Source organism: Phyllostomus hastatus, unplaced genomic scaffold (genome assembly GCF_019186645.2).
Source record: "Phyllostomus hastatus isolate PE091 unplaced genomic scaffold, TTU_PhHast_1.1 phas_contig_159, whole genome shotgun sequence".
Lineage (NCBI taxonomy): Eukaryota > Metazoa > Chordata > Mammalia > Chiroptera > Phyllostomidae > Phyllostomus > Phyllostomus hastatus.
In genome coordinates, this window is record NW_025333640.1 from 19598122 (window position 1) to 19620402 (window position 22281).

The 22281-nt window shown below is 37.7% G+C and overlaps 1 protein-coding gene across 2 annotated transcripts in view; it reads right to left on the bottom strand.

The window, feature by feature from the left end:
- Positions 1 to 22281, bottom strand: part of MARCHF1 (membrane associated ring-CH-type finger 1) — a 560630-nt gene that overhangs the window by 494112 nt on the left and 44237 nt on the right. Inside the window, exon 2 of one of the 2 annotated variants that reach the window (XM_045831238.1) lies at positions 16972 to 17042. The exons of the other annotated variant lie outside the window; for it this stretch is intronic. The gene's annotated coding sequence lies outside the window, so the exon portion shown is untranslated. The remainder of the gene's footprint in view (positions 1 to 16971; positions 17043 to 22281) is intronic. 2 annotated transcript variants of the gene reach the window in all.

A 22281-nucleotide genomic window follows, 5' to 3' on the forward strand; every position in this document is an offset into this window, starting at 1 on the left:
CCTCAAAGTCACAAATCCAGCATGAAGCAGAATGGAAGTTTGAACCTAGGCCCACATGACCTCAAACAGTGAACTCAACAACAACAAATCACTGTCCACAGGGACTGATGCAGAAATGGGTACTGGGCCATACTCATTTATAAAGTGATTGATAGGGACCTCCTTTCTTTTAAGGCCACTGATTTTAAAGACTAAATCCAGGGTTACTGGAAAGTCATTCACATTGCCTAGGAATTAATATTCCTACAGAGAAAAGGAGAGCAAAAAGACTGAAAGACAGAAGCCTGTTGGTCATTCTCAAACCTCTGGATCCAGCTGTTCTAAACTCTCAGACTTCCCAATTGTGAGAAACAAAAACCTCCCTTTTTATTCAAATGAATTGAATTGTGTTCCTGCCACTTGGCAACAAAATCTGTTCTGATCAAAAGACCAGTTGAGTGTTTTGGGGCAGGGCAAGAGAGTTGAGGGTGTTTGCAAGGGAGTGTTTCTAATGAGGAATTATATGCAAAGTGAAGCAAGACAGTGGTGATGGAAGGTGAGAGATGAGTACGGGTAAATATTGCTGATGGGGAAATACTGCTCCAGGAGCAGGTAGTCAGTAGGCAGTCTGACAGTAAACTTGTTGAAGTGAGATGTTGAAGACAGTGCAATTATTGGTGATAATAAGGGTGCAGGTACAATCATGTCAAAGGGTGACTGGGGTGGATGAAGGTATAAAGTTCAAGGAACTAGGATGCCAGAATACGGGATGGTAACGTAGAAAAAGACTTCAGCAGTTACAATTATAGGTGAGTTAGAGAGCTGAAGAGGATGTTAGTGAGGAGAGTGTTACAGCCCAACGGTCTGAGTGTCGAAGATGACAAGGATTATGGGAGAAAAGAGGCAAAATGATTAAAAATCGGTAGTTGGGGATACAGGGGGTCCTTTCATGAGACAATGTCATGTGAGGGAAAAGAAACAAACTCCATGTAAACGCAATCCAGTTCATGCAAGAATGTGAAAGTAATATTCAGAGAAAAGATTGGTCTGTGGAAGACAATAAATTAAAGAGTAGGAGGCCTAGGGGGTAGAGCAAAAGGGTGAAGGATGGAAGCAAATACCAGACATTGGGCCTGGTGACGATTGTGTGACTGTTACAGAAATGAGAACTTAGCAACAACTGAAAGCCAGCGAGATCCAGACTTATGGATGTGACTGTTATTTGCAGAAGTATGGGACACTTTGGATTAGTTCAAATCATCTCTTAGAAGATGGACAAACCTCTTGTCCCTTCAGCCTGCAGCGTGATATGTGTCATGTGTACCCTAGACTGCAGGCATAGAAAATGACCACATAGTGGTCTCAGGTCAACAGCTCAAGGTTGCCTAATGATAAAATTATAAGCTGGACATATATGGGCTCTTTATGATCAAGATCCTCTAGCCTCCTCTCTTGGCACTTCTCAGCATTGCAAGTTACAGCCCAGCCTATTGAACCACTCTTAATTCCCCTAACTACTCCATATTGTCTCTTGCCTCTATATACGTACATATTGTACCTCCCACTCCACCCATTCATTTTGGGCTGACAATTGTAGTCATCCCTTATGATTCATCGTTGGTACCTCTGCAGGGAAGCCTTCTTTTACTCTCAGTATTGGATTAGTGTCCCCACATCTTTTATTCCTATTAGAGCATTACTACACTATATCATCTTTGATTTTATGACTTGGATAGCCAGCCCTTAAAAGGAAAGGCATGTGGTAGTTATTTAGAACTTATGTATATGTCATGAATTAATTGAACAAATTAAAAAGGCACAACACAATTAGGCTTCTGCTTGAATATTTCAGGTGATTGATCTCACTATTCTATGTTATTCACGTATTTTTGCTGCACAATAAACGATGCATCTGTTCCTGGAGATTGCGCACCACAACAGATATAAGAATATAATGGAAACATTGAGAGACATCTGAATTCTCCTGAGTACTTGGGTTGATTATAATCTATGTCTTTTTTTCCCACATTTTCCTGAAACGTAAATGCTCTTTTAGAAGATATCCCATTCAGTACTCTCTTTTGTCCCCAGAGTACTATATATTTTCTCAATGATTCTCCTAGTAATTACCAGTTTTTGTTCTAATAGCAACAGGGAAATTTTCAGGACTACAAAATTTACAGCCCATGTTTTCATATATAAGTAGAGTAAGCTCAAAAATAGGAAAATATAAGTATTTGTTCTGGTTTTATCCAGTGTCTTCCCCACTATTAATCACCTAGCATAATGGGTCAAATAATATTTGAAAAAAATTAAAAAACAGTGGATAACAGAAGTCTGAATTTATACCTTACAGGGCCTCATACCTGTTCCTGAAATGTACATAAATTTGTGAAAACCATCCAGCCTGCTAAGTTGACATGTACAATAACTGTGGTTTCAATATTTGAACATAAATCTATAATCCATCTGGAGTTTATTTTGGTTTATGTCACAAGGAATGAACCAATGTTATTCTTTTTCCAAATGGTTAGCCAGTTGTTTCAACACCTTTTCTTGAATAATTCATTTCTCTCCACTATTTTGAAATGGCACCTTCATGATATACTAGTTTGCTTAATTAGGTGTACTGCTACTCTTTCTATACTGTTCCACTGATCTTTCTCTTCTCGTAATGGAAAAAAGACAATTCAAATAGCATTCAATATTGGCCCCAAAACCTGCTTTTCTTACTTAGTAATTTCATTTACCCACTGTCTGCATTCACTAGTATGCCTTTCCTCTCCCTGCAATATCAAACACACTTTCCTAACCACATTCCCAACATGTATAAACCACATTAAAGAAATTGCCTCACCTTGTCTTCAGAAATTCTATCTGCTTCCACTCTCGCCCTCAAGGAAGGTACCTGGGAAATGAGGAAAGATGGTGCTATCCACTAAGAGACAGAACACAGGAAGAGGAAGAAAGGGAGACTTGGGGAGCAAGGGCATCCTGATGAGTCCTCTGTGAGACATTCTGCCTATGCAGCCAAGGACGTCCAGTGGTTCCAGCAGCTCAGGGGAGTCTTGGGAAAGTATGTGTGTGCTCAGGAAAGTATATGTGCACAAAATGAAGGCTTTGTAGACAGGTCAGCCATAGAGATTAAATATAATAAGAAAAAGGAGAATGGAGTCCAGAAACACCAACAGAGACATTAAAAGATGTTGCCAGAGAAGACCAAGAACTGTGGAAAGAAGAGAGAAGAAAATTCAGGTGGGAGTGTGTATGGTGAGTGGTGAGACAGGAAACATCATAGAAACCAAGAGGATGGATTCTGAAAGGGAAAGATTTTGAATTCGGATTTGCCCTAGTGTATCATATTTATATTTTTATTATAAACAGACAAAATTATTTAATGTCAAATGCTACTTTTGTTTAAGTGAGAATGAATGATATTTTTAAAGACAACTGGATTCAACATTTAAGATCAATTTGTGCTATGTCTGAAAGCAATTCCATTAGACAGATATAAGCAATGAATTGGAAATAAAATTCACAGAAACTGAGGAAACAGGCCCTAAGATGGTAAGGTTTGGGATGGGTAGCTAGTCAAATCACTCAGTGTTTGGAAAAAACACATTCTTTGTCTGAATATGAGCTGGGACTAAATCTTTTTGATCATTTACATGAGGGTTCTGATGTATATGCAAGTGTAGACCAAATGGAAAGACATTCAGGAAGCCACTCAACTAGCCTTTATTCCAGTCCTTAAGCTGAAGAAGACAAAATAAAAGAAAGATAGTTGGTCGGGCTCAATGCACTACAACAGAAGCACCTTCCAGGAAACAAGACATCCTGTCATGTTTTTGGACACACACATCTTTATGACGTATCATGGCAACTAGGTAACTAATGATTTGAGTATTTGGGTCATGGCTACCTACATTAAAAGAGGCAACTCACCTTGAAAAAGCTGAAAAACTAGTTCAGATTTTAAAAAAGACATTTAAATAATTGTAAATAGCTTCCACATTTTTGGGAAAACAAGAAATCAAGAACAGACTGACTTATTCCGTGACTCAGAGAACAGGCGTTACCATCCTCGAAGATGCCTACTTGGCTACAGTCATCAGTTACCTTCTACACGAAAGGACTAGGTCAAAATCACAAAGATATGCAACCATCACAACCATTTTATTGATACACACCAAGAAGTAAAAGAGTAGTTCAACAACATACATATTTGGCACTTTCTTTTCCAAGTACATCATGGGAAAATTAGATACAAATTAATCCTAAAATATTTGGGTTTTTAACTTGCAGAAAACTAAGTTTCTCTAAGTAACTTTAGTTGAAATACAGACACATTTATAGGACCTGATTTTGCTTCTCCTTCATGTACTGATCACATCATAATAGGTTACATGGCAGTCTTTTCAGCAACTATTTATTTTACAAAACTGGCTTTATGACTGCAGGTGGGAGCATAAAAAAATTTTAATGAGAAATTACCTGACCCTGCTGAACAATACCATATCTATGAGCATAAATTTTAAGAACTGTGGTAGCTTCAGAACAAAGACATTTATAAGTTATGCCACTAGGAACTATTATTTCACTATAACTGAAAAAAAAGTCTAAAACTTGAGCTGCTAGTTACTAATAAAAAATATTTATTTTATTTTTTAAGTTGAATATCATGGTAATTATTCCATCTTCAACTATTTTTAGAGGCTAAACTGAAGCCATAGATTATATAAAAGGAAAATTAATTATAACTCAGGACATACCTTTCTCCCAACAGAACTTCTGATAAAAAGTAGCAATCTAGACTACTTGGTTCTCACTTTACCCCTAAACAGAGGTCCTGAGGAGGAGTAAACATGCAAGTAATATAATGAAATATCAGTATAAAACTAAATTTAACTGAAAGGAAGAACAGGAAAATACTCCATAAACTGAAGTCACTCCAACAAAATGGCTACAGAATTTTTCCTCAGTATTCTACTTACGTTCAACTCCCCAAAGATAAAGGGAAGTTTTATTTATACCCCTGGCTGTGTGATCTTTAGGAAACTTGTATTAGAAAGTTCCTCATGTGAGTAATAAAAATCCACCACCACAGAATCTAACATCTAAGTTCACAGTATATGTCAGTCATTCCCCCTGAGTATTTCACACCTATTATCCCACTTGTGATATATCAGTTAACATATTTTATTGAAAAACAAAAATAAGATACCCATAGTTTTAGCCTTAAAATAGCACTCTATTTTCCACATATCTTGTTATTTGTAAGGGCTTGCTCATTGCAAGTTATTATGCTGAACAAAAACTCCATCAGGAATTTTTTAATACACAAAAAATTGTGTCTAAACTAGTTTCACAAACTGATAACCTGATCGGATTTATTGGACAATTATTGTTATCTGTTTTCCCAGAGAGTCAAGAGTGTTAGAAGGAAAAGCTGCCAGGGACAGAGGCAGGACAGATGCTCGGTACACGTCATGACATCTCTGGGATGACAGCTCATCTTCATCTGAAACACAACTGAACATCCCACCCCTCTCTCTCCTCCTCTCACTGACATAATCTTAAGCTGTTACCTCATCTCTTTGGAAAAAAAAGAGATATCAAACATCTTCTCTGATTCTCCTAAACAAATAATTTGTTACCCAAGCCACATTCATTTTTAAGGAAAGCTAATTTGAGCAGAGCTCTCTATATATCCTGATACCATTGACATTAAAAATAAATATCCATCCTGTAAAATACAAAATATAGGCTTTATGGGTTTACACATGTAGATTTGGTCACTGCCAATTTAATTCTTCTGTTTAGGAAATGGCTGATATATAACATAATTAAAGCACTGAATACCTGGAAGATACAAAGGATACAAGTTTTTTACAGTGTATGTAAACTCACAATATGATTTTTTTTTACTCTTCCCTCCTTTTCATCATAATCCTTGTAACATTACTCTCCTAAGTATCAATGAGCTATTAACATAGCCATCAAACAGAATTAAGTGGGCTGTGATTCAACTCTGGATTCAGTGCTTAGACACACTGACAAATATTAGAAGTAAAATAATAATGATAACAGTAAGAACAATAATAAAATAAATGGGTTGGAACTGACTGTAAAGAAAAAGCCTGCCTAAGTTCAGTTAAACTCCTCAGGGACAGGGAGAAGTCAGGCTGCACCCTCTCATGCAGTTCCATAGATCCCAGGCTCCAGGTAAATAAACCTGATGGGGTTCCTGCTGGTGTCCAGGTCTGAATCTCTCAACGACAGAGACTGCAGAGCCGTCACAGCAAGGGAACCCATGACTTGGGAAGAAACAAGAGGAGGGGGACTGGAAGGAGGCTATCAGTTAGGCAGTGCCGGTTGCCTGCAGAGCTCCTGAAGGCAGGGTGAAGGCGGGCCTGATCCTGAGAAGTGGTCAGGCACGTGCTCGAAACAAAGATTCCCAGGCGCAGCCCTAACCCGCTGAATCAGAATCTCCAGAACAGCGTTCCGGTGAGTCCCACGAAGATTCTTATTAAAAGCATGTTTGCAAACACACATCTCAGGCAAGCAACTTTATAGCAAAGGGTCAAAGATAATTCTCAACTGGTCAGTAACCATGCACAGGGATTGGGTGGCCAAATTTAGAAAATAAAAATACAGGACACCAGGTACGTTCAAACTGCAGATTAACAATATTTGCAGTATATATCAAATATTACATACCTGAAAACTTTTTGTAGTTTATCTGAAATTTGAACTTAACTGGACATCCTCCCCTTTATCTGGCAACCCAATACAGGGAATCTGTATACAACATTACATTTCAAAAAAAGTAAAATGTTTCCCCCTCTGTATGACAACTCTGTTAAAAAACTGAATTCAATAATCAGTGAACTATATCTTTCTTTTCCTTTTATCAATCCCTCAATATCCTTAAAACTACCTACTACCTATATATCTATCCACATATTTTGGAAATGTTTAGTGCTAATTAACTTACAATTACTGGATTATTCATTCTAATTATATTCCCAGAATAACATATCTTTTTAGAGAATATATAAAGTTTTAGTGGCACACAGAAATTTGACACAGTTCCTTGATACCATGAATGATAATCCTTCCTTAAAGAGCATGGAAACTTTTGTTAGATCATTTCATGTATTATTATGTTGCACATATTACATTATGTTGCATATGTATGTGTGTGTTGTGTGTGTAATATAAAATGGATGTTAGACCTGAAACCATAAAAATCACAGAAGAAAAACAGAGGCAGCAAAATCTCAGACATTGCTCATAGAAATATCTTGTCAGATATACCTCCCCAGGCAAGGGAAACAAAAAAAATAATAAACAAATGGGACTACATCAAACTAAATTGGTTTTGTACAGCAAAAGAAATCATCAACAAAATAAAAAAGAAAATCCACAGAATGGAAGAACATATTCACTTATACATCTGATAGGTGGTTAATATCCAAAATTTATAAATAACTCACACACACACACACATACAAAACCAACGTTACAGGGTGCAGCCAAGAGGAGGGACCCCAAATGGGCATTTGAAATGGGGTCCAGAACTCAAGGTGTCCAGGAGATTTTAGGATGTCTTCACCCCTTCCCACACAGGTATGAGTTGGGGGAAGGGGCACACGGAGCAAGAACATGCAGGGCTGTTTTGTACAGCAACAGCTTTGCAGCTAATCCATGGCATGGTCATTTAACATACATTATAGCCTTTGGCTGGTCGCTTAGATATGCTAAATAGCTATAGCCATGCTCTGGGCCAGGGGGATGGAAAGGGACCCCCCCCACCCGCAAGATGTGACTGGGGGGCAGGTCCCCCAAGTTACAGCGCCTGCGTGGGAGCTCAGAGAAGACTGGCTCCATAACATGGGGCCACACCTGCCCAGACTCATGATGGCAGCCAGAAAAGCTAGAAAGGACAGGAGATTGAGGGCAAGTATGGCCAAGTGTGGGAGGAGTCGGAAATGGGGCTGCAGAGGAGGATTGACGCGGGGATTTAAACCCAGGCACAGCAGCCATTGAAGAGAGAAGCATGCAGTTTTGGCTGAGTGGGGACTCCCATGGCCCTGGGAGACAGGACCACGCAGCTGGAGCGGTGGAGAGAGGACCACGTGCCTTTGCCAGAGTGGGGACCCATGCAGCTTTAGAAGGGGGAACCACCACCCGGCTTTAGCAGAGATCCCGGTGACACAGCTGATGGTGCCAGGAACCGAGGGAGGCCTACCAGCCGAGATAGATTATGGAGAAGAACCAGGGGCTGCCTGAGCCACAGACTTCTATTTCTTTTCCTGAAATACGGTACCCCAAACTGGGCAAAGGGAAAAGGAAGGACTGTATCTATGGGTGTTTTAAGGGACTTTAGGATGTTGATGAAGACATTAGGTCACTACTTTAAGTTTGTATAGCATTAAATAAACATTTCCTTTCCTTTTCACAAATCTCTGGCATTGAGAGACATCTTTCCTATAGACGGCGGACATAATGGACCTGGGGGTTCCTTTTGGTAATACTATATCGTCCCAGGCCCCCCTTGTTGCTCTGCAACACCAACCCAATTTAAAAAATGGGCAAAGGACCCGAATAGACACTTTTCCAAAGAGGACATACAGATGGCCAATGAACATATTAAAAGATGCTCAATGTCACGAATCATCAGAGAAATGCAAAGACTACAGTGAGATACCATCTCACACCTGTAAGAATGGCTATCATCAATAAATCAACAAACAAGTGCTGGAGAAGATGTGGAGAAGGGGAAGCCTTTTGCACTGTTGGTGGGAATTATAGATTGGTGCAGCCACTGTGGAAAGCAGTATGCAGATATTGCAAAAATTTAAAAATGGATCGGCCTTTTGACTTAGTGATCCCACTTCTGGGAATATATACAAGGGAACCCAAAACACTAATTCAAAAGAATATAAGCACCCCTATGTTCACTGCAGTGTTAAATACAAGATATGGACACAACCCAAGTGTCCATCAGTAGATGAGTGGATAAAACAACTAAGGGACATTTACACAAAGGAATACTACTTGGCCATAAAAAAGAAAATTTTACCCTTTGCAACAGTTGGACAGACCTGGAGAACATTACACTAAGTGAGATAGGCCAGTCAAAAAAAGACAAATACCACATACATTCACTCATATGTGGAATCTAATGAACAAACTGAACTAACAAGGAAATGAGGAACCAACAAGGAAGATGGAGAGCAGGGTGACAGCTAGTGGGAGGGGGGCGGGTGTTAAAGGGTGGAGGAGCTGAGCAGAAAGGCAAAAGGACTCACAGACATGGACAACAGTGTGGTAATTACTGGGGAGGGCATTAGGGGACTAAATGGTAATGGAAAAAATACAAGCTTTTTAAAATGTTTTTAAAAATGGATGAAGGTACATTAAAGGTCTTTTATCTCTCAGGTCAAGGGTTCTGCAAAGTCCATTTCCATCAATAGTCTTTTCTATGGCAGGCATTTCATAGAGTGGAAACAAGGGAAGAACAACCCATCCTCACAGAAAATGAACTCATTTTAAAGGCAAACAGTCGAGGACCACCTGCCCTCTTGTTTACTATAAGGTTCCCTCCCTGTCACTCCAAAGGGCAGCCCTCAGGATAAACTAAATGACAATACAGTTTAAGGCCAACCAAGATGTCATGTTGTCACGGGGCTCTCAGTTTCAAAGCAGTGATGACGTTACTAGACATCTTAATTAAGAGAGCACATTCTGAAATATTCCTTAGAAGGAGTGAGTCAAATTTTAAAAGGTCATCTCAACTATATCACTCTTTCTGATCACCTTAGACACAGCTTTGCCAAGATTCAAATGAGCAGTAATCCTTTATTCAGACTTGCAGATTTTCACAGCATCTCTTCCTGAAGAAAGAGATTTTTCCATCACTGTTGTGCAAGGAGTGTGGGCACAACCTAAAAACTAAACTAGTCACTTTGTCTGCATGAGACATTCTAGAAGTTCACTTAATACTGTTATGTATTATCTAAGGTTTAGCATGTGGAAATAAAAGTTCTTAGAAGTGTGTTTACTAAACCATTGTAGTGATAAATTTCTCAGAGAAGCTGCAAATCAGAGTACACTGAACTGAATTCTGGAACTGTTAAAATAAACTGGCCCAGAAACACAAAGATACAATTTTAACTAAGGCTGCCATGGGGAGTTTACGAGTATCCAAAAAAAGAATGTTATGTGGGTGTAGGAAGGAAACAGAAATGTCATGGGCAAAGATTAAATTCATGATTCATATGGTTGCAAATCCTAGGCAAATCTCAAGGTAAAAGACAACGTTGAGGTCTGAGTTTTCGCGGACTATAGAAGCAGCCATGTGACTACAAAGGATAAAGATGGAAATAAAAGTCTCACCAAAAGAGCTAGAATTATATCGAAAACTTTAAAATAGACTAAAATTCAGATTTGTGATCTTTAAAAATGGGTGTTTTTTAGTAGGTGGTAGAGAAGAGATTCCACTGGAATTATTCCAAGAAATAAATACAAAAAGAAAGGAAAGGAAAGAAAAAAGAAAAGGAAATGGTCCCTAGGGCTTTTAGTGATAGCCATGTGGATTTCAAAAGAGATTTCTCCTAATCATGGAGATTAGACTGTGTTTTTCAGTATTAGGTAAGAAGTACATATATCAGGAAGAAATTAAAGAAAGAAAGAAGCAGAAATAGAACCTTCTGACTTGATTCTTAGGTGTCAAAGTAAAATTAATGAAAATGAATTATGAGAGAACATGGAAAGAGAAAATCAAGCCAGATAAAATGTTAAAGGGTAATATAATAAATTTAAAACAGGGATTTCCTTCCCATACAACAAATATAATGATTTTCTCCCCCTGGTTATATTTCTATGCAAATGCCAGCTGAAGTCCCATCCTTCACCACAGCTCTAGAGCCCAGCTCCTGTCATAGACAGAGTCCTCCTGAAATGTTCGGGAACAACTCAAAATAGATGTGATGACTTTCCACCTCTAATTTCTTAGAAATCTTGTAACATTTGTAACTATCCTTAAAGCACATGCATATCGGCTTACTTCTTGGTGAAGAAAACTTATAAACAAATCCTATTACCACAAATTCTCTTCTATTCCTTGACTATCCAAATTGTCTCATTACATTTGCTAGAACTGGTTAGGTAAAAAGTACTTAAATCTTAAATACTTGAGATTTGGAATGTTCCAGATAGAATATGTGCTTGGTTTGTTTGTTTGGGGTGGGGGGGCTGTTTCCTACCCTTTATTTTGTTTTTTAACAAATTCTATAAATTTCCACTTATCCTAATTAAATTGATGACTTTTCAAAAATCTCATCATATCATCCATGCATTATACACTTTGGTGGTTTATCAGCACTACAAATATAAAGATTAAATCACTCAGCTCTTTACACTCTAATCCCAGCCTATCTTTCTAGTTGAGTCTTCTACCACTGGGATCTATACTTCAGCCATAACAAATGACCTGCCATAGCAAATAATTCTACACCTTCATGGAATTCCCTCATGTCTTCACTTATTTTCTCTCTCTCTCTCTCTTTCTTTCTCTCTCTCTGCAATTATTCTTAAATCCTTCGCCACACACACACACACACACATACACAGCTCCTCCCCTGTGTTCTGAAGCATCTCATATATGTCTCTATTATAGCATTTACACATTGGAGTATAACTATTTATTTGCACATCTGTTTTCCACATTAACAAACGTACTTTTCCAGGTCAGAGGCTGTGTCTTATTCATGTTGCATTCTCAGCACCTTGACTTGTCCTTGGTGCTCACCAGTCAGTACAAGTTTGATGTATGGATAATGATGTCTCCATAATTACATAAAAAATCAGGGTCACCTACCCATTATTTCTTACATTTTTTGAAGTTTCATCAATCAAAACAAAAAGATATTACATTACAGTATGCTAGATACACTCTGGAAGTTTACTTGCTGCTTTACAAAAGTCATGTACCTATTTTCATAAAGTTCCTAAAGCTCAAAAACTGATCCTCTCCATTTTAAATTCTTGTGATGTCATTAAATTAAAACCATTGTTGAGGGAAAGAAAAAGGCTGCTTTAGAAGAAGTTAAGAATCCAAGAACCTCCCCACCTTTCACCCCACCAATATATATATATGTATATGTTATTTATTTATATATACATATATAGTGCATTTAGTTGCCTAATTTCTGCTAATAATATACTGAGAATTTCAATTATGTGGTTTAAAGATAAAATGCATAAAAGAATATTTAACATATAAATCAAAGAGGGAAACGCTCTCAAATAATGAAAATAATTTGAGAAGTATTTATACTTCATCTTTATGAAAGCTAAGAATTGATTTTATGCTAAATATCTCAAATTGTCATATAACAGCCCATGAAGGAAAAATCATAAAAAATCATACTTCACATCTACTCTATTTCACATCTAGAAACACATGCATTTTTCAAACAAGGACAAGAAAGACAGATCAAAATAAATTTAGTTACAAATACGCCACTAATATTTTATAGAAAATCTTTGTACATCTTAATCTTTCTGGAGTTACACATTTTTAAGCAGACATTTTTAAAAAATATGATTATCTGTAGTTTTATAAATTATTTATAATAAATGCTAAACAGAAATATTTTAAAAATTACTCAGTAGTCCAGAGAATATGGTTAGGGGTTGAAGGACTTAAATTCTGCTGATGATAAAGGCATGTCATCAGATTCGAACTTTCAAATGCCTGAGAATTTGTGAAAAGGTGGTTATAGTTTTTCTGTTTTGATTTTATAATTCAATACTATGGAACAAAGTTCTTGCTCACTCAGGTAAAGTTAGATGGCAGTAATAAAAAAGAGTGCCTGTTTTAGAAAAGCTCTAACAGATTTTTCATTTGCATCTAGTTAGAACCCTTCACTGAACATCACTTCTGATGCTATGAAATTAAATGTAATAAATTTTCTTTAAACTGCTGGTTCACAAAATCACTTTTTTAGTTACAAAATTCTTTGTTCTGTAGACAGTCATGTCTGTTTGACATTTTAAATGCAATAAAATAAAATTATCATTTATTTAAACCTAATTCTACACTTCTTTGATGATTCAGAGATGCTTTAAACATCTTACATTCTCTCGTGCATTTTAATGGGACTTATACTCACTATAAGTCATTCATTCCATAAATATTATGATACTGTCTTCTAGATTTTGCTAAAATACCAACACTAGTTTGTTAGTTTTTCATGATTCAAGACCAGTGTCACAAAATCAATCAGAGAGTTGTGTTTCCGCACTAGGATGGGGATCATTGGCTTTGTGAATATGGGTCACATTTCTTCTTCTTTTTAATTTTTTAAATTGCAATTTATATTCAGTATTATTCTGTACTGTTTCAGGTGTACAACAAAGTGGTTAGAAAATCATGTGCTTCACAGTGTGGCCCCCCCGCTGCTTCATGTACCCATCTGGCCCCACACATAGCTACTATGATATTACTGACTGTATTCCCCATGCTGTAATCTGTATGTCTGTGACTATTCTATATCTGTCATTCCTGTTGATTTTTCTTAACCCAGAGCACAAATATCCCATGGATGGTCAAAAAAAATTTTAATTGCTGAAAGACCTTCAGTGTCTTACTTCAATATTCATGCACTCGTATATGGTCAGTCTGTCATACCCAGATCCCACATATACTTAATGACTGCACAGTATCTAGAAAAGGTGAATTGTCAAGTTATATATTTTCATACAAAGATGCATACCCCACAGATGCATATTTTAATGTGGATTGACCCAGAAAGCCAGAACAAAGAGTATGTGCAAGTTTCTCAGGGCCAAGTTTAGAAAGGTTAGGGACGTTCACCAAGGAGGTAGTATAGCACAGTGTTTAAAAGCAAGTGCTGTGGCGCCCACCAGACTTGGGTCTCTGCCCTCACTCTGTGTGATCTTGTCAAATTGTTTAATCTCTGGCCAGTTTCCATGCTTATGAAATGAAATAACCTCTATTTTACAGGTTTGCTGTACTGAAAAATTGAGATACCACGTTTAGCACAGTGTACTGAATACAAAAACGTGCAGATATGGTATTATTAAAATTATCTCCAATGCAAACAAGAAGGGAATTTCCTCCACATATTCCTTGAGTCATTAAAAAGAGGAAGGGAGCCTTGACTGTCAGCTGCACTTAACAACTTACTTCCAAAAACAGAGTACAGAAAAGGCCGGAAAAGTAGCTGTGCAGTAGAGAAAGCTAGAGCTCACTGACTCCCCTCCTGGGTGATCAAGACCTCAAGACCAATGTGATGGTGGTAAGCCACAGTGGACGCAGGTGACTCTGATACCATGTGATGAGCAGGGAACTTTATCTCTGTAGCAGTCATCATGGTCTCTCATGAGGAAAACATCAGACAAACATGAGTTAAGAAGCATTCTACAAAACAGCTAATCAGTCCTCCTCAAAGTTGTTAAACTTATGAAAACCAAGGAGAGATTGAGACACTGTCATAAACCAGAGAGGACTAAGGAGACATAATGCTTAAACACAACGTACAATAGTATCCTGGCTGGGATCAGAGGCTTGAACAGGGACATTGGTGGAAAAACTACTGAAGTATGAATACATTTTGGAATTTAGTTAAGTAAATTCAGTAAGAACAAATGATTTTTCAGCTTTGCTAAATGTGCAATGGTTATATAAGATGTTAAAAAACTGAAAAAAAAAAAGAATGAGAGGTATATAGGAATTATCTATACTACCATTGCAACTTCTTTGTAAATCTAAATTTAAAATTATTCCAAAATTTTAAAAAATGTACTAAAAGGCACTGTTGGAGGGAAGCCATGAAATGTAGAAAGCATGTGATTCAATTCACCTAAAGCACACTTACTTAAATATTAAATAGATACTGTAAATCTCCAGGATTTGAGAGCTTATGATTTTGAATTCTGATATCAACTTCATAAGTCAGGGCTTAATCCCCCACCTATCTAATGTGGTAAAATAACTTAACACGATGCTAAATGATGGGCATGAAAACATAAGACATATTTAAAAGACTTCAAATATATCAACAATTTTTACTCTTCTAACTAAAAGCACTTGGATGTTTCAGCATAAATGTCTTTTTTTCTTTTTCATTATGAACTACCACTCAATACCCGGTAGTATTTTTATAGCAAATTCAAATGTGCAACAAGTACATAAAAATACCTTTAAATGCTAAAAAAAAAAAGATAAAAAGTAAGGCCCCTCCAGAGTTTTCTTACATTGCAAAAAACGAATTAATTAGCCTAAAGTAGCACTTCTCTTCCTGAGTGCAGTTTAAAACAGAAACAAAAACCCTATGATATTGAAATCTTTCCACAACAGACACTCTCTTCAACATCTGAGCAGCGAACACTCATCAAAAGTCAGGCATTACCTCCTGATGTATAGCCCAGAATGTAGACAATTCACTTTTGTGTATTTTAAACAAGGTTCATATTTTCTTCACATAATAATAAATGGTGCAATACCTTTGCATGGGTTTACAGTTCTCCCTAAAACATTGAGCAGTTCTATCAAAAGGCTTCTCAGCTTCATTTTCTACGAAGTTACACTGAACTCCCACCAGAGGTTAAAATGGGCTTTGCTTTTAGGGCGCCTGTAAAGATATCCACTTTCTAAATTTATGGACAAGACAGCATTGCTTCTGTGGACAAATGGCACCCTGATTACTAAAAAGACTTGCTCTTCTGAGAGTATCTCTAGCAAGAGGTTATACTTTATTATTCTCCAAGTTAACCCAACACAAAGACTGAAGCAAAATGAAGTACTCTGCTATAGTTTGAGGGAGTTAAGTAATAGAAAATAATCCACTTCCCTTTTGGGTGTACTCTACAGAATAAAATGATAGATTTTTTTTTCAGGAAAAAAAGGTCTAAGTAAAATAAGGTATAGAAAAAATGTGCTTCAAACATATTTTCTTTAAAAGTCTTAACATTTCAAATAAAGTGCATCTTAAAGTATGCCCTCATTCTATCCCACAGTACATTCCTCCTGACATATATAGGTACTAATCAAATACCTGCTCAAAACTACTATTTAAAAATATGTATTAAGTCTGCATTCACCCAACAAATATTTATTGAGGGTCCACTATGTGCCAGGCTTTGTGTTAGGAAGCAGCATTATAGTCATTCCTTTAGAGCTACATTCCCTCCACTAAGTGAGCCTATTAGACCAAATCCCTTAATCGTTCAATAATTCATAGTGCTAAAATGTATGTTTGAATGGAGAAAAATAAAATTAGCACTAAAAGTCCTGACAACTTTGACATGTTAAATGGGCATCTCAGAAGCATTGTAATGGAAAGTAATCATTACATCAGAAAGCAGCAGGTCTTCAATATTAAGAGGAAAATTTAGAAATTGCTTTTATTATTGAAATGGGGTATTAGCTTCAGGAAAATGAACCAAGTAATCAGAAGTTTATAAGGCACAATTTATTGGAGGGGAAGAAAGTTGGATTTTGGCTCCTGAGTTAACTCCGACGAACTCAGTCAAAGCATTCCAGCCCAGGCTGAAGACACCCTACACACACAAAGAAGAGTTTTCCTCTTTGGTGCAGCTGATAAATAGGACCTGGACTACACACATTCGGCCAGGGTACCTTCCTTCCATGACGTTCAAAGGTCAGACAGCAGCGGAGCACTTTGGCTCCTGGGTTCTGACTCTGTGCCACAGGTGGCAAACACAAGGCCTGCGGGCCAAATCCGGCCCTCCACCTTGTTTTATCCAGCCTGGCACCTTGCTTCTACATGGCAGCAGTGCCAAGTTCTCGCTTAACACTTAAGGAGTGGTTACATTTATACAGTCCTAAAATTACATTCGGCCCTTTGAAGGCAACCACGAGGCTGATGTGGCCTCTCCATGAAAGTGGGTCTGACACCCCTGCTTTATGCAGTAACATATCCAACTAACTCTTACCAGAAGAAAGGAATTTAGGTAGGCGGCACTAACATCAAGACATGATTTTGCTTTTCAACGCATTCCGTTTTCTGAAACAAAGAGAAACATGATAGTGGCTTCTTTGTTATAAATTAAATCACTTAAAAAAGTAAACCTCAAATTATACACATTCAAATAAAATAATTTTCAAAAGAATTCATGAATTACCTAACAAAATTCCATTAGCAAATGTGTTTAGTGGAGGATAATTATATAAATCAAACAAATTTTACTCCCACCTATAGGCTTAGAACTGTCAAATAACCGAAAAGTCAAAACTTACAAAAGCTAAACCTACCTTCCTAGGCCCAGAATACTTCTAAAACACTAGGCATTCAGTTCTGTCGTAAATGGCTCTTCCTCTGCTTCTTGTCCCTTTCCCTGCCATAGAATATCATTCTCATTCTCATTTTTACTATTGCTAACAGTCTGCTTTAATGGCCACTCTAAGTTCTCCTTCACAGTCATCTGTGTGAAATGATATCTCAGACAATGAATCATACACCAGGCTGACTGGAGCCAACCAGTATACACTTATGGAAATATACCGATGGCCACAATGAGATAGCTACAATCCTAAAAGTGTCTAGCCTTCTGACCTCTTGGTGGATGCCTCAATATCACCTGGAATTCCAAAAATGGCATTTTAGGGTCCCAGAATGAACTCTCTATAGAGATTTCCTAGTCTCCTGAATAATTTCCACTCCTTGAACTAATATTGTTACAACATTGGTGGAAGAAACAGACATGAAATTAACTGATACAATTCGAATTAACAAGTGCATCAGTGCATCAGATACTTACATACAAAATGATAAAAGGGGGAGAATTTACTCATTTGCCTAGTCTGATGCAGGATGGTGACAAATAAGAGGTAACATTTAAACTGAGCATTAAAGCATAAGGAAGATATGAGTAACGAATGAAAAGAGAAGATGGGAAAAGATCAAAACCACATAAGCATGAACATGAAGCCACTTAGGACTGAATTGTATGCCTAGTGTTTTAGAAGTATTCTGGACCTAAGCAGTAGGTTTAGCTTTCTTAAGTTTTGACTTTTATTTTGGAAAGATGTCATGAGAAAAAAAAAGACACTATAAATTAACAGGAGACTAGATCTTAAATGCCCCAACACATAATTAAGCATTTACTATTTTAAAATGAGAGGCATTTAAGTTTTATAGAGGAGCAATAACTCCCATGACTATAAGAAAATGCTAAGAGAGAAAAGGCTTTACAGACAGGAGAACCAGCCACTCTAACCCTTGGCAGTGGCAGAAAAACAGAACAAAGGGATAAAGAACAAACATATTCTGGGGATATAATTGTCAGGATTTGACAAATGAAGAAAAAAAATGGAGCCCTACATATTTATTTTCTAGCCTGGGTGAAAAGAAGCCATCAATCTAAATGAGAAACTCAGACTAAGGCTGTCTTAAGAAAACAAGATTTAATCAAACCACCCTAAATTCTATAGAAAAAAAGAGGTAGGAAAGTCCGTCTAACAGAGTTCCCTTTGGAGCACAGGGAAGTAAATAGGGCTAGAACTGTATATTAAGGAATTGAAGGGCAGCAAAATTTGCCACCCCAAAGTATATGCCACTTGGGCATAGTGGTTAGTTTGAATTAAAGTTACTTGAGAAACAGCTGGTGTAAGAAGGACACTCTGACCCTCCTCTCAGTCTCCCTGAAAGCCAAATAAATCTGCCTGTGAAAGGTAAACACCTCCCACCCCCGCACCAGTAGATAAAACATCACCAAAAAAGTGATAAGACATTCAGCACACAGGGCGCTATGTCAACAAATGCTACTTAACTTCTTCACCAATAAGTACCCACATTTAAGTTTCTTTGTCTTGTCAGTTCTTCACAAATTTATTGTTGATTTGTCTAAAAAGGATAAAAGCAGCCTGCTTGGGTCAATTCTTTAGAACCATATCTATGGGGCCTCTGTATGTAAAAAATTAAAGTTGATTTTCTTCTGTTAATCTGTCTCATGCCAATTTAATTCTTAGACCAGTCAGAAGAACCTAGAAATGCAGAATAAAATTTTTTTCTTCCCTGACAGAGTCATGAGCACAAAGCTGGTGGTGAAGTCTTTGGAGTGGGTGGAATCATCCAAGGAGAAAGTGCTAAGCCGATGAAGAAGGCCAATGTCAGGAATTTAAGGAACTCGCATATTTAATGAATGAGTAGACAAAGAGTCAAACTGACCAAAAAAATCAAAGGCAGAATGCCAAAGGTTCGGTCTCATAAAAGGCAAAAGGAATAAAAATGTCCCATGGTAAATGGGAAAACATTCTAGAAGGATTCAAAGCTGGAAGAAGTAATTAATTTGGCTGACTTTGACAGAGGAGTCAAAACAAAGTGAAAGGAAAACTTATATGAAAGAGAAAACAATTATTACAAGGGGAATGGCAGAAAGGAAGGGAAGGCCAGAGGATGCCACAAGTGATGGATAAGATAAATGATGGGCTACAACTGTAAAAAGGCAAGAGAAAGGAGGATGGAGGCCAGGTTATTCCAGGAGAGGAGTATAAATTTATTTTTCTCTGGATTAGTAGGGAGGTACCTCTGACATATACAGTAGCATATCAAGTTTAACTGATGAAGCATTCTGACTTTATACAGCTCTTTCGGAAAGCACTGAAAGCAAATACAGCCTTAAGTCACATATAATGTTTACTGGTGATGCCCCACACTGAGCACTGTATAATAGAAAGAGCCTCTTCCCACTTTCTAAAGAGCTTATAATAGACCCTCTGGGAAGCTCAACAAATTGGGCCTCTTATGGACTACTGCCTTTGAATTTGCTTCATTAAACACTTCCTGTACAAGCACATTATTCCACTGTTCCAAAACAATACAATTAAAAATCTTAAATGGCATATTTAAACTTAATATGTCTTGAATTAAAATTACTTTCCAATTTTGTAGTTAAAATCTTAAAATCAGCTTAAATTTTCTGAATCTTTTAAGAAATTATAACTTCTCAAATATATATGATGTAGCATATAGACTAAGTCTGTCCAGAAAAAGTCCAACCATTGTTAATATAACAAGAACGGTTTGCATGACATCGATATAACCTAGGAGAGAGGACCACCAAGGAGAGAGGACTGGAATGCACATGCGTGCACAATGACGACTTCACTGTACTAGTCAGTGGGGGTGGTAGACACCATTGCATGGACATGGTACTGTGTGGCCATCGCATTCAAAATGACTGTGCAAGTAGAGCTGTGACAGGCAACCACCATGTTGAGCCCCTGTGCTTTGTTCTTTGTTTTAGCCAAATAAGGTAACTAGATCTAACTTCTGCATTTGGGCTTCTGTAACCTTGCTACGCCACGTAGGCAGGAAGCCCGGGGCTATTTAAACCCCAGAAGGTCAGAGTTCGGGGCTCGGAATTTGGAGTCCCATTGTCTCCTCTGAGCCCACCTGCGTAATAAAGGGTCACGCTCCACCATCTCTACCGCGTGTGAGTTATTCTTTCCCGCAACAAAGCAATGCATCTGCATCAAATTTTGTGTTAAGCTTCAACATTCCTCTGTGGAAACTATCTGGGTGATTCAAAAGGCCACAGCTTTGGGCAACTGGTCATCGGCAGCTTCATCATGACAACATGCCTGCTCATGTATCATGTCTCGTGTAGAATTTTTCAGTGAAACATCAAATCACCCAGGTGACTCACCCTCCCTTACAGCCCAGGTTTGATGCCCTGCAACTTCTGGCTTTTTCCAAAACTAAAATCACCTTTGAAAGGGAAGAGATTTCAGACCATCAATGAGATTCAGGAAAATACAAATGGGCAGTTGATGGTGATCGGGAGAACTGTGTGATGTCCCAAGGTGCCTACTTTGAAGACAACTAAGGTATCATTGTCCTATGCACAATGTTCCTTGTATCATGTATCTTCTTCTATAAATGTTTCTATTTTTCATATTACATGGCTGGATACCTTCTGGATAGACCTCATATAATACATATATCTCAAGTCCATACATAAACATATAACATAAAGAATTTACTGGATTGGGAGTAAAAATGAGAAAACTGTATATGAACAATGATTAATAAAAAAAAAAGAATTTATATTAACTCTGGTGTCATGACTCTAAAAAGGTTGACTCTTAAAGGGGAATTTTAGTTACAGAAGGTAAGACTGGGAGAAAGCCTAATAACACTCTTTTATGTTTAGGAGTTTTATTATAAAGAATATTCTAATAGTAACTGTCTATTAAGACCTGGAGAAAGAACAGAATCCACATGCAGAATGAAGAAGTTCAGTGAGCCACAATTACATTTTCATGTTTACAAACATAAGGCTTCCAAAAGAGATCTTTAAAGTCACTGAGACAAAGCAAGATGCTTTATGATTTTGGAGTGGACACGATCAGACACTACGAATCCCACAGGCCCACATAAAATATCTCTTCCACTTGAGTTGATTCAAGCTCTCTCTCTAGCCTGGAATAATCATACCAATGTGTGAACATACACACTTTCTCCTACCCCTCTCCTTTGTTTGCCTTCTTTTAATAAGGAGCCCCATGGACCCTGGCAGGTTCCTCTCTGCTTGGTTGTAACCAAACTTCAAAATTTCTCTGTACAATACCCTTAGGAAACTCAATCTTTTAAAGAAGAGTACACATTTTTCTTCCAAGAAATGAAGATTGCATTTGTGGTGAGGAAGCAGAATGCAAATGTTCTTTGAACTACAATGGGCTGATGTCCTGAGAAACCCTTGGTAAGTTGGAAATGTTGTAAGTCAGAAACACACTTCCCACACTTGGCCTCACAGACGTGAGAGCTTAGCCTAGCCTACCTCAAATGTGTTCATAACACATCCATTAGCCCGCTGGTGGGCAAAGTCACCTTACTGCCACTGCCAGCATCACAAGAGTATTGCACTACCTAATCAAAAAGAGCAAAATTCAAAATTCAAAGTACGGTTTCTACTGAATGAATATTGCTTTTACATCACTGTAAAGATATTTAGAATCCTAAATTGAACCATCCTAAATTGGGGACTGTCGGTACTCTCCAGAACCATCAAGAGTAAAGGCAGTGAAGACACTGGGCCAGTCTGGACCAGTGATTTAACTTTTCTGAGCCTCTGTTTTCTAACCGTCATCTTTGAAACCTCTCAGATTAAAAGATGAATAAGTGATGGTTGTGTGTACTTGGCACAAAGGAAGTGATCAGCATATTACCATCCTTCATCCCTACCTGAAACTGTAGTCGTGCCCCTCCAGGTGTAGTTATACATCCTTGGAAGGAGTAATAT